General features: G+C 33.5%; 1 long non-coding RNA gene and 1 other non-coding gene across 2 annotated transcripts; both read right to left on the bottom strand.

The window, feature by feature from the left end:
* Positions 1-2,596: 2,596 nt before the first annotated feature.
* Positions 2,597-3,525, bottom strand: LOC136970723 (uncharacterized). Its single transcript, XR_010880021.1, has 3 exons — positions 3,440-3,525; positions 3,166-3,223; positions 2,597-2,663 (listed from the first exon to the last, which is right to left on the bottom strand). It is a non-coding gene; the product is annotated as an uncharacterized lncRNA (long non-coding RNA).
* A 9,339-nt stretch (positions 3,526-12,864) lies between these two features.
* TRNAL-AAG (transfer RNA leucine (anticodon AAG)) lies at positions 12,865-12,946 on the bottom strand. Its single transcript has one exon. It is a non-coding gene; the product is annotated as a tRNA-Leu (tRNA).
* Between the last annotated feature and the right edge of the window lie 418 nt (positions 12,947-13,364).

The raw sequence follows: 13,364 nt of genomic DNA on the forward strand, positions 1-13,364 counted from the left end.
GTTATTCCTACGCATCCATGTAATAAATTAAAAAATCATTAGAAATCAAAACAAACACAAAAATGGAAGAAAGTAAAATGTTTTTTTTTCGAAGCTAATTTATGCACACAATCCTTGCAAAACACGAATTTTACATTTTCGATAAAAATTCCTCAAACAAAGTTTGGTCATCGCTAACGTGAATCTTTTAATCTATTACTTTTGGCACGTGTGCCCGCTACGACTGATGACGAGGGTACCTTTTCTCTGAAAGTAAACAGACGTCCCTGTTTACTTTTTACAACCGATGGTTTTCTTTTCTTTCATCAACGTGGTCCTGCTACCATCTGCAAGATAATGTTTACACTAAAAATGGTCTTGTTGGTGACCATTTAGTTGAGGATGAGCATCCCTGTGTTTATGAGAGCGGCGTCAAATCTGCGTAGCCCAATGAAGACTTCGCGTTTTTACACTACTTTTTTAACACTTGATCGAGCACGTCTACTTCGTACTTTGTCTTGTAAAAGATTGACGAGTCTGATGTCTTTTTATTGTCTGTTGTAATGCCCTCTTGTGAGTGAAGGTTACTCAAAAGAATTACCTTTTCCTTTTTTTCCCAGGCAAATTGTCAAGATGTGATCACATTATTTTATGTATCAAATGTCGTGTGGGTTCCTCATCCTTTTTGGCTTTAAATGAGATCTCTCGTTTATGAATTCATTAGTTTTAACTTGACTATTATCGTTCTCCTTCAAGTTTTTGTCAAATTCCAGAAAATGACGGTAACTACTTCGTTCTGTGGTTCACTCTTATGGAAGCTTGAGCAAGATTACAATGTTTTAAGACAGATTGACTTGTCACTTGTTACAACTGATTCTTACCGATTAAGGAAAATCGTTTGTCAGATATTGAGAAGACGTTGGTCGATTAGTGTTTGTATTTTCTTGCTGATTTCTGCATCGATACCGATAGCGTCTTTTGTCTTGAGCTAAAATTGTGTTTTATAACCAGTTGATTTGTAAATTCTTAATTTACTAGAAAATATTTTCTAATAAGTTATAAATTTTCAAATTAATCATCTAATGAGAGAAGTGAATGTTGGATTGGCAGTTTAATGCATCGATATATATGTGCTGTCTATAAAGGGAAAGATGCCTCCAGGATGGTCTTATATGGAAAATCAGTCTCTATTCGCTTGATAGACAAGCGAGTAAAAAAATCCCAGAAAACCTCACGCAGCCAGCATATTAGCCACGCTCAGAATACAGTGTTCGGTGATTATATTCATTTGACCATTATTGAGGAAAATGAAAACATGGATATAGAACTGAAGAATATTAACAAACAGTGCGTTGTATGGAGTCCGCTGTCGGTAAATCACTTAATGATGAATAGTTAAAATTAATCGTATTTTTAAAGTACCGTATCATATTACAGCACTATGCTGAATAGTTTGGAAATTTGTTTGTTTACTCGTAACGCCTAGACTGTTACAGAAGTTCTAGTTGACAGAATTGGACAAATTCATTTAAGTGTGAGTGCTTTCACTAACAACTTAAAAAATTACAGTATATTATTTTTCAGTGAATGAAAGCGCTGAGTTTTAGCGTAGGAGTGTATTTACAGTAGTTGCTAGTGATTGTTTAATTGCCGATTTATTTGCGTGCCTTCAAGTAATCACAAGTGCGCTATTTGCAACCAAAATTTAAAAATTACCAGTAATTTTTGCGTTAAAATTCTTGAAACGATTCAATCATTATCCTTACTGATAGACTGATGAGTGAATCTGAACATTTCAGAAAAAATTGTTCAGGTTGTGGCCGTAGAATAGTGCTATAAACAAACGTGTTTCAAATGTTCACGTAGCACACCGATACTTAAAAATTATTGCAATTATATAAAAAGGGTCTGTCGCGAATCTGTCACCGTAATTGGCGGCTAAAAATATTTTATTTTGTAAATATTTTAGTTTATAATAAAATTCGTTTAATATATAAAATGATCAACATTTTCAAGCATTAAGGGTTTACTTGAAAACAATGTAAATAAATTGTCAATTTCAGATTCGAAAACGTTAGTTTTTTCTGTTAATTTTCGTCGTTTGTACCGGAAATTTAAAGGTTGAAGTTGCTGGATTAGAATTTCAGTATATTGAATATATCGAAATTGAGAAAAACTTCAGAAAACAAAATAATTTAGTAGAATCCCTATAAAATTTGAAATATATCAATTTAATATAAATTTTTACCACGTTAAATATCACTTTATATACATACATATATATGTATGTTTCAATTATATTTTATGATGCTCTATATTGTTTTTTATGACTGATTTTATTGATGTTCTTTAAATGAATTATAATCTATTATTTTTATAGTAATTTTTATTTGCCATTTAAAACTATAATAGTATTATAGAGTGACTGTTTGAAAAAGCCAATTTAAGAATTCATTCAGAAACTTTTATTTAAAACATTTACTTTATTAAATACATTTTTTACGTTAAAATGTTACATATTTATTAATCAGTTAAAGGTTCGGGAAGCAATTGTACAAAATACACCGAACAAATGTCGATAAAATTCACGAATTTCTCATTTATTTTGGTTCGTAACGCCCAATAATCTTGCGAAGTTCATCCAATTCAGGAATTCGCTCCCATCTTTGATCGATCGTAATCAGCTGGAAAATATATGTATATGTGCTTAATTAAAATTTATATTTATATTTCACTCAAACTTTATTTTAAAATATTTTTAAAAAGCCATTTTGTTCCTAATACCTGTTGAATAATAAAATGTTCACACTTTTAAGTGTGTCTACACTTTTTCATTTGTATTATTTCAATTGTCGATCCTCAAAATGATAATTAGAAGTGTGTATCTAATTTATACTTTAAAAGTGGTATTTGAAAAAAAAAATAATTTTTTCAATACAGAGTAGCTATTAAATATAAATTGTACTACATATTGTGTCGAAAAAAAAAATTGCAGAACAGTTAACTTTTCGATTAATTTACACATTTAAATAATATAGAATCCGGAAAGAGCCCATCGTTTTATTATAAAAAGGGAATAAGATTATTTCTATAACAGAATGGAAGACTTTTCTACACAAAATGTTCTTCATATAGTTAATAAATCAAACTTTTTAATACGAATAGAAATCTATATTTGAATCGTACCTTCTGTGGTTTCTCGGGATCCACCAATTCCCATCTCGGATAGCCTTTTTTTACAAATCTGTAATTTTATATTAGAATAAATTTGTTATTTAATTTATAATTTTATACATTTCTAATTAAAAATGTCAAAAGTAAAAATGAAATGACACATAAAAACACATATTTAATGTAATAAACGTTTTGTGTATTAAAAGACAACCGTTCAATTCATTTAAAGTAAAAATAAAACGTGTTCAAAGGAATTTTACATTTAATGAAACGTCACGTACTGTACCTTGCATCTAAGTTGTAAAATAAATGATACATAACAGAAGAGACCATTCCTGTCGCAGCGGCTGCTGTAATAAAAACTAATGGAACAAGCTGTAAAAAGCAAAAAAGTCATTCACGTTTCTTTTTATTTAAGCAATTTATGATAAATATTTCAATAATAAATCATATAGAAATCACTGAAAATATACAGCACTAACGATGTAAATGAGTATACTCAATAAGTACATATTTAGGGGTTTATCATAATTTAACAATAATTTACATATAACTTTCATACATTCTGACTAAAAGTAAAAAGATATTCATTTTAATTCAGTAGTTTTCACTTAAATTCGATAATTTAAAAATGTTTAGGAACAAAGAATATCGACATTAATCAATATTTTAAGTTGTAGCTAGTAACATTTTTCGGGATTTCAATTATTATCTCATAAATAAACTAAAATACATACTTCCGGATGTGTTCTCATTTAGCGCATAGAAAAAAGCCTTCTGAAATTGTCTATTAAGGGACCCCTGTCCAGGATAAGTACCACGAAATTTCTCAAAACAAATTTCAACTTTATTCTATAATTTAAAAGTGTATTGAAAATTAACTTATCGTCAACAAAGCATTTCTTATCTAAATTGCTTATGTCTAATATACTTCAATTACCTACATAAATTTTAAAATTAAACTTTTTCTTACGTATAAAGCCTACCGCGCACTAAATTCAACGTTTATTTACGAACCTGAACTATGTAAAATGTTATTCAAAGGAAAAGTACAGAAAAGTCTGTTGTCAAAAACACTTTAATTTCGAGTTGGCTAGGTTCTGTTCACAACAGTTATGATTAGCGATCCTTGTTGCAAATTGTATTCTTTTTTCCCTTCTACTTTTCACTCCAAAATTTAATGGCTTCAGTCCACCTAATAAACAAACCTCCCTGCAAAATTTCAGAAATTTTCGACAAAAAGCAGTAGTTATTTAGCTTCAAACGGAGTGAACAGAACCGTGTTCCCCACACACTAACATCCATATACACAGAAAAAACCACCAGAATTGTTTTGAATTTATCGACGTTTCAAAGTCTTCTGAGTCCAAAAATAAAAAAATGAAAGGGTCATTTTATTGACCGATAGCCTTACTTTTCCTCTGTTATATATTACAGCCGCGGAAAGTAAAAACATTAGAAATTGCATACAGGCTACAATCAGATATGCATCAGTTAAATTATTTTCTAATCAGCACTGCGACCTAGTTCATCATTACAAAGCCTTCTAAATACTCAACACGAAATAATAAAATACTTCGAGAAAAAGTTATATAGCTTATCAGACATATCCCATTCTATCGCACAAGCTATTTGACAATCTAAATAATAACTTTGATCACAACCCAATAATAAATAATTATTACGTATTACGTATTTGTAAAGTAAAAATCACCGACAACTCTCTTCAAAACTGTAGGAATTTATCAAAACTCAATCTAAAGAAACTTGTTTTTCATAGCGAACTGTACCTAGCGGAAATGATAGAATCAAAACAATTGGTTTCCTGTTATTTTCAGTCTATCAATGCCAAAATGTTTTGCACCAGTGGCTTTACGTGACCTTTCTACTTTCCTGATTTTGAAAGTTTCTGACATCATCGATGGTTTGTTACGAACAACCAACGAATATTTCACTTCGAACCAAGAAAATTGTAACCGAATTCCAGTACTGTTTTATTGTGCTTCGTGTTTCTCAATTGCATTGAAAAAATGTTTAATAAAATATCAGCGACTTAAATTTTACTTCATTTGCACTTATTTTTGTTGTCAAAAGTCAAATTACACTGGACAACAATGATTTTGTTTCGGGCTCAAAATTAGCATATTCTTATGTATTTTCATCTGCTGAATTCAAAAATCTCCGATTTAAACAATTATTACTAAGGTCGCGACAAATCCTGACCTTAGTCACTATCGGCAATTAATTCCATTTGTTGACAGTGTTATCAATTTTATGAGATAGAACGAGTAACAATACCGGATAGACAAAAGTAATAAATTTGACGAAAAGTCCGATTGCTGACAATTAAAATAAACAACACCAGGACCTAAATCGAACTTAGAACACATTACATCATCCGATGCATTAGTAAGCTCCCCCGAAAACGAGTATAAAAAAAGGTTGAACACAGTCCTCAGGGCGGACATCGCCCTATACATGGACCCGCCATAAGCAACAAGAAACACGCGCCACCCCTACTGGCTGTCGATCCTGGAGCGTTTTGTCAACGTCTTATACAACGGTCTAAAACAGCGGTTCCCAACCAATGGTCCACGGACCACCAGTGGTCCGCAAGAGCTAAAATATAGTCCGCGAAAGATTTAAAACTTTTATTCATTTTAAATTATTATTCCCACATTGATACAAACTGAATTTAATTTTTACTAAAAATGTTATGTTTTCTATTATAATAGTACTGTTAAAGCATGTTACTCTTGAGTTTAACGATTACTTATGTTAAAGTGGCTAGAAAATATAGTGTCGAAAGCGCTATATCCCTCTATTATAACCGTTCGGTCCTGCGTCGAGGTTAGTGACGTCACAGAAAAGGTGGCGCTGATGTCAATCGTAGCGCTACTTTCGCGTTGTTTACATAGCATCTTTTCATACAACAACATTGAAAGCGATTAAATTTGTGTTTTTAAAGTAAATATATTCGTAGGAAATGTTAATCAAATAATGGCTAAACAAGAACCAAACACCCGAAAATCAAAATCAGGTACGTGTTTTGTTCCATTGTGTAAAACAGGGTACCGATCCTGCAAAGAGAAAAAATCTCTTTTCTTGGCACCAAAAGACGACAATCGTCGAAAAGATTGGGAAAAATTAATCAGACGCAGTGACTTAACTTAGGAGCCCTGGCATAGGGTTTGTGAATTACACTTTGAGGAACATTTTATAATCAGAAATTGGAACAAGGGTGTTCAATTTGAAAATATTTCACCAATTTCTTCTTTGCAGCAATTGTTTTAACATATTGCTTGAGTCTGATGTTCCTAACTCTGAAAATGCACTAGCAGAATTTACAAGGAAATTTGATAAAGGTGGTCTATCATATCCCACCAAATAACTGCAGGTCTTAATGATGAAACTAGAAGATAATTATACTTTTTCATTTAGTGTAAGAGAACTGCACAAGAATTTTGTACAAGATGTTTTGAATGATTTAATTTCAATGAAACGTATCAATTTAGTTGGCTGCAGTGAAAACAGAGAAATTGTCACTAAATATATTGTAAAATTTTACTTACTTACTAGATTACATTTTCTCATAAAGGGTCTAAATAAATCTAAAGAATACAAAAATTCTACCTAAAACAGAGACGAATCACATAGCTATCATACTGCAACTGCAGAATTAGGCTAACAATAGATGATTTCATCCAAGTTTCTGACCTAATTTTAATTTCACTGACTTGTGTATTTTTAATTTATAGATTTTACTCCACTGTAATTTTTAATTCCTTTCTTTTTCTTGAAAAGGGTGAGAAATCTACATGCCTATTAATCTGTAAATTTTTTAAGAGAAATTTTTCAAGTTTTTATTCAATGTATGAGTAGTAACATGAATTTTGTACCATTTTGAGAAACAGCTGCACATTAATAAGTTTAGTTATTGTGTGTGGATACTTGGCAGTAGGCTAATAATTGTTTATTTGTTACATACTTAATTTTGTAATTTTATATTGGAACAATAAAGTAACATTCTGCCTTTATATTTTATATACTGTGTAGAATTTAATTGTAATTTTAATATTGCTTTATACTGTCACATAATACTGTATGAACAGTATACAGTATTATGTAACTGATAGAAAAGAACTTATTAGGCAAATGCTAAGCCCTCACAGTGGAACACGTTCACAAAGCCATATAAAAGTTACATTTTATTATTAAAAGTAGGATAAATTCTATATTTTTTAGTAAATATAAATAAACCTTGTTGGTAATAACAAGAGTAGAATACTCTTGTACTCTAAATAATACTTGTTTGTACAGTACTCAACAGTTGTAATGTAAAAATAGACAATTCAGTATAGGCTATTTGATTTTAAAAAAATCTTAATTAGCATTAATAAAATTTAATTCCTTTATGTATAAATGTTAATAAAATGATACTATATAATAATTGATTGCTTGTGATATGATTTATTATCGATCTAAATTCTTTTACTACTAAAAGTCCAACGTAAAACCAATATAAACATAGGATGATACAGCCAACGTAGCACAACGATTGACAGCAGCGCCTCTAGCGGCAACCTCCAATAGAGGGACAGAAAATAAGCTCGATTTCGACACTATATTTTCTAGCCACTTTACTTATGTTAAAAGTTTTGATTAAAGTTTATTTTTAGATTGACATAGTTTATTTTTCTTAAACCTTGTGGTCCCTGCTAACAACAATGAAATCAAAGTGGTCCCTGGTCAAAAGAAGGTTGGGAACCGCTGGTCTAAAATTTATATTATACGTAAATTATGAGACTCTCTCTCGCTCTCTCGCCTAGTTTTAAGTTAGATAGTAGTAACCGGATGGGGAAAACTAATCCAGTTGGACATCAACCGAACATTGACGCACGAACGTTTCCGCGCCGAATAGAATTTACCATATTTACCGTTTTAGTTGTATCTTTCTTTGTTTTGTTCTCTAGAATTGTAATAATAAATATTTAATAAATATCTGTGTTTATTAAATATTGCGGTTTTATGTCCACGCCTGTCATCTTTGAGTACGTTCGACACCTTGTAACGACCTGGCTAACCCTCCCATTCGATTTATCGCCATCCAAAAAGACACAGTGACGGTCTTTACCAGACCGTGCCGGTAAGCGGGATCAAGCTTGCCGTTCAACTCCTTCGGTTCTCACACTCATGCTTAACTGAATGGTAACCGACAACATTTTTCATCTGAGCTTTATCTTTCAGATAGCAGCAGAACGAACCACTTTGAGAAAAAAAAGGAAACCCGATAAGGCATCGGTAGCCAAAAGTAAACGGAGACATTTCTTTACTTTGAGAAAAAAAACACCTTCGTCATTAGTCGCAGCGGGCATACGTGCCAAAAGAAACACAGCTAAAGATTCATGTTTGCGACGACAAAAGTTTGTTTTAGGAATTTTTATCGAAAATGTCAAAAAGCCCGTTCTGCAAGAATTGTGTGCATAAATAAGCTTCGAAGGAAAACATTTTACTTTTTTCTATTTTTGTGTTTATTTTGATTGTTAATAATTTTTTAATTTGATTACATTGATGCGTAGGACTAACAAAGAATGTCTCAGAAGAATGTCTATGCTTCCTGGGCAATAAAACTTCAAAATACTACCGAGAATAAATGTCACATTTATTAATTAAGATCATATCTATTTTTCCGTTCAGTACATTTGGCGATGACTGAGATTTTGGAGACTCATCTGTTAATAATATCAACAAATAACGGCCGGATGGCCGAACGGTCAAGGTGGCAGCCTACCGGTCTGGGGGACCCGGGATCGAATCCGATCGGGTCGAATAATCCCCAGGAATTTTTCGGGGGGTGGTCCGTTCAGATATGTCGGGCCCCGTCCCTCACCACCCGGTCGCCCCATTGTGGGCCCGGCCGAACCCATAATGGGCCTTCTAAAAGAGGCCCTCTTAGTGCCCACAGGGCGGAAAAAGTTTTAAAAAATCAACAAATAAAACAAAATTAAATTTTCATATAGAATACGAAGCTATATAGCGCGAGTGTCTGGTACAAGTAAAACGTTTGCTGTATATACCGTTAAAAGTGCCAAAGTGATGTGTGTTGGTAAAAATATTCGTACGTCTTCCGCATGTCTTGAAATATCACAATTCAATGTTTGATTCCATTTGAACTGTTAAATAACAATTTAAGCTAATAAAAGTTATTAAGCAGCTTAAGCTATCGTTAAGCATTGAAGAGAAGTGAGAGAAAATAATACTGATCCGAAATGCAGTTCTAAAAAGGCAATAAAGGAGTTTGAACCTGTTAAGCTGTGAGGCAGTCTACCGTCAATTTTTTCGCATTAAAAAGACTATTACTTGATCAAGGAAATTTTGAAAATTTACCCGTGAGGAAGAAGAAGAGGGTTAATTAAGGATTACTCTGAAGAAGTCGGCTTCTACTGTTCCATGCTTTGCCTTTTTGCAGGAAATCGAACATATTTTTGACCCATCTAAAACTTTTCTAATTAGCCTGAGAAGAGGGTGACCTAATTTTTGCACTCGGTGAAAACGGGTAAGATCGGCTATAATCTAATAAACTTAATCTTCGCTATTGTAACTTCTTGCCCGAGCATTGCCAGGCTCATCTGCTAGTTATATTTATATATTTCATGTGTAAATATAATGGTCTTTATAATAATCCATACTTCTTTAATTACACCAAATAATGTTTCTGCATACTGTTTAGTGCTAGAGATAGGCATATTATTCTTATTATAACTTTCAGCATGCCCAAAAATATTGGTTAGAATTTGTCTCTGCCTGAAGGGTTTTCCCAGACCAAAATCGAATATAAAGATGAAGCATCCGTGCTCCGAGGCGTTCGTTCCCAGAAAAGCATAGAAGAACTCCATTTCTCAGCCACTCGTCGGCCATACTCAGTGGACACCGGTGGACTTCCCAAGACACTATATAGGAGGTGAACCAGCCACCCTGTTCCCAACGGATTTACCCCAAGATGGCAACATAGAAGACAGTGGCGTGCCGTCATTGGAAGCGATGGAAGCGCTGCTTCCACCTTCCAATGACCTTCCCTTGTATTTTATAAAATATAAATTTTGATATTGTAACGTACTTTGAATTAATTAAAATCGATATTTTATTATAACTGCATCATGTATCTTTTACAAATTTCTATACTACATGTGAAAAAAACGATAAGATTGCTATTGTATATTCACTGAAGAAAATGCACCCTGCATCGTCGAATTCCCGTTTCTTTTTCATAGATTTGTTTTTGCGTCATCAAAAGCAACTCTTTTCTTGCAGATTTGGAGAGCGCAGACCTGCAGATGACTTTCCTTTTTTGTTCTGGTTGGACGATTGGTAGCTTATTGGTAGCGTAAAGGGGATGAAGACCCAGGACTACTCACTGGTATTGCCTGGAGGTGAGAAGAAGGAGAAAGAAGTTAGAGAAGAGGTGAAGGGGAAAGGAAAGAAAGATAGGAAAGGGGATGAAAAGGGAAGTCTCATGGGCGTCCTGCCGTTTTTATTGATGAAAATTAAAATATGTACATGCGGCTCTAGGCCGTTTGAACAAAAGTAATAATACAAAATGTAACCCGACAATCTTGTCTTCGTGGAACCAATTAAATGCAAGTGTATACTATAACTTGCTTACACAAAACACCATATTACATACTCACAAATTAAATACTATACATATGACCACTTGTCATCATTATAATTGCAAAACGAACAACTACCATAAATCGTTGTACCGATGAACGTATGCGTGGGGTGAGACACAACCACAAAATCCCAGCTCTTACTTGGAGCCATAAACCCCAACGTCAAACGTTGTTCACAGAAATTCAGAACACTGTTCACAGAGATCCACATTGTACAGTATGCAGCGTTCAGTTAAAGTTCAGTTAAAGTTCGTTTCAAGTGCTCTAGTCACAGTGATATATGTAGTAAATTCCCTGAATACTTCACTAGTGGACACAAGACACCATAACGGGCATGGCCAATTGTGACCGTTTTGCAGAGTCTTTTGAGTGAGGCGTCTTCGTTCCCGGTTGTATGTTTCACATTGGAAGATGAAATGATGCACGGTCTTGGACAGTAGATCCGTCACACTCACACGTATCTTCCTCACTGTGCCCGAACCTATGAAGGTATTTTTAAAAGTTATCATAGCCAGTAAGCGTTAGCGTTATGATGTGGTTCAGTTTGAAGTGTTTCATATGAAGCCGCTGCAGCACGTTGGGGAAGAAATCAAACGTGACTCTTCCTGTATCACCTGTACTCCATTCGGTTTGCCAGAGTTGCAACGCCGTATTTTCACGCAGAGTTTTGATGTTTTTATAGGTAAGATGAGGAAAAATAATTTCCCTAGTATTGTTGGCGTACTGTTTCGCAATTTTATCGGCATCTTTATTTCGTTGTATTCCACTATGACCCCTAATCCAGGAAAAGCTGACTTTGAAGTTCCTGATAGTATTTAAAATCTCATGAATGTGATTGGTCGTGTGACATTGTCTGTTGTTACCATTGATCCTTCTAAGTGCAGTTTGACTGTCCGTGCAAATCCTAACCCATCCAGTATAATTTCTTAGGTGTAGGATATAGGACAGCGCCCTATAAATGGCAAATAATTCGGCTTCGGGCACGGTACAATGCTGTAAATTACTGACTGGAATATTTCTCTTCTGTCGGTTGTGCGTCACCGATCAGAACTGTTTCCTTGGAATGTATTTTGACTCCCGAAGGATCTTCGCTCTCACGGGCCACAGATTTCTTTAATTACCTGTAATACATATGTACAAACACAAGTTATACAAATTTTACAATTTTTTTAATAACAAAACAAACAATTTTCCTTTTCCGTTTAAGATCTTTTTCTACTGCCTCAGTAGTGGTATGAGGATTTCCAAAATCCTTATTTATCCTAAATTAAAAATTATAATAAATTTTAATCTGAACTTTAAAAAATATTAAGAATTTAATTAGAAAAAATGAAATTTTTCTTAACTGTTTCGTTAATCTAAGATGCAACAAATATCAGACAGCAACGAAAGACAAAGATTAATGATGAAGGCTCCATCGATTCCCTTACTAAAGAAAACGAAATTTAAATATGTTTATATGATATATTCATGATAAAATATATAGAAATGTCAAATATGTGAGTATCCAAATGCACAAGTTCTTGGAAATTCTTCTTCTTGTCTGATTTTTCCTTCGATAATGAAGCATCAATCTTAAAGGCGATTGTTGGATATTGTCGCATAAAACATTATTCCAAATTGTTACTTCACGTTATCTCAAATATTGTTGACATGTTTTGACATATACATTCAAAAATAGTTTCTTAAAGCAATATTTTTCAATTAGTGGGTTCTGTTTTGCCATTACAAAATTCATATTTAATAAATGCTGATGCGTAGCGCTTAGAAACAGTTTGTCTGCAAAAGTTTCTGTTATTTCAGTTTTCCACCATAAAGTGTAGAATTGGCATTCGCTTCAGAAATCTTTCCGATAACCTTAGATTTCTAAGCTCGAATCGGATGCAGTGTCGACCCGAGTATCGATTGCAATAAACGCATTGTGCAAACGTAGCAATGTAATCGTTTTTCGTTTGTACATTTTTGTACGAATTGACAAAAACGACGATTTGATTTGCATATATCGACGCAAAACTAGATATAAAAAAAGCGATTTAATTGGCAGGGGTGGGATTCGAACCCACGCCTCCGAAGAGACTGGTGCCTTAAACCAGCGCCTTAGACCGCTCGGCCACCCTACCGACTTCTTACACCGTTACCAAAATTGTAACTGTGCATGCTGACTGACACCGAGAAAACAAGGGATAAAGTTCTATAGTAACGAAACCTTTGCCACAGAAATTGACTACGGGTAATTAATTCTCTGCGAGTATGTATGGCCTCGGATTTGTTCCGTGCCGAGAGGTCTGTAGTACTACTGCAGACCTTTAAACGTCTGTTTTTATTTTTATTTTTATTTCATTTTATATACAGTAGAGCATCGATTATCCGACTCAATTGGGGACTGGGGTTGGTCGGATAACTGAAAAAACGGATAACCGAAAAGTATGAAAAATACATTATTAGTATAGTATATTAGTATATCCCATGTAATTAGTATATTAGTATATTGCTATTAACCTACTTCTCATTGAATTGTCATCGATGTTAAGCTTAACA

This window comes from Centruroides vittatus, unplaced genomic scaffold (assembly GCF_030686945.1).
Source record: "Centruroides vittatus isolate TY-2023 unplaced genomic scaffold, ASM3068694v2 contig_2122, whole genome shotgun sequence".
Taxonomy (NCBI): Eukaryota; Metazoa; Arthropoda; class Arachnida; order Scorpiones; family Buthidae; genus Centruroides; species Centruroides vittatus.